Source organism: Penaeus monodon, chromosome 32 (assembly GCF_015228065.2).
Source record: "Penaeus monodon isolate SGIC_2016 chromosome 32, NSTDA_Pmon_1, whole genome shotgun sequence".
Classification (NCBI taxonomy): domain Eukaryota; kingdom Metazoa; phylum Arthropoda; class Malacostraca; order Decapoda; family Penaeidae; genus Penaeus; species Penaeus monodon.
In genome coordinates this window covers 15159434-15160199 of record NC_051417.1, presented here as the reverse complement: position 1 = coordinate 15160199, position 766 = coordinate 15159434, and positions in this window count along the sequence as shown.

The following is a 766-nucleotide window of genomic DNA, read 5'->3' as shown; positions in this document are numbered from 1 at the left end:
GTATTCCATGGAAATCCTCATCACTGACTATGGTTCCATTATATTTATCATTTTAATCATATGCCTGCATTCTTTTGGGTGTGAACTATCACACACACACACAGAATTCTCTAAAATATTGCAATGTTTTCCAGCAGCGATGATCAATAATCAGGTATTCTAACGTGTTCTTCTGAAAGCTACCTCTAGAAATAACAAATGGCAAATGTACTTTCCTTACAATTGGACTTAATTATTAAATTACTTGCCTGAACGCCCATAACTGTGTCTTCAAAATCTGGAAATTGTAAGTGTGGGCAAAGACAGGTCTCACTCTTTCGACCCAAAGCTCTGTTTAAATACAGAAACGATACTGAAATTAAAGAGGATGTTGTATACTAATCATAAACGTTATACCTCAACCTGTTTTAACACAAAAGAACATCTTGTTATTATCAGACAATAATTCAGATATAAACTCTGACCTCCCTTAAGCATAGATTCTCTCTCCAGCACCGTATCCATGAGTTTGAAGAAAGTGCCACGACCGTGCAGGTAAAATATAGAGAACCTGCCGCAGAGTGTTACTGACGGGAACTTCCTATTTCGATCAAGCTGTTCACGGTAGACGCCTATGGACTGCGATGAGGCTAACCCATCGGGCTGGAAACGCAACACTTCAACGCCATAGCTTGGGAATGCTGGTTGGGGGAAAGAGAGACAGAAGGTATACTCGATGAAGAGGCAGAGGTAAAGATGTGTTAATATGTAGATTAAGAGCTATTCG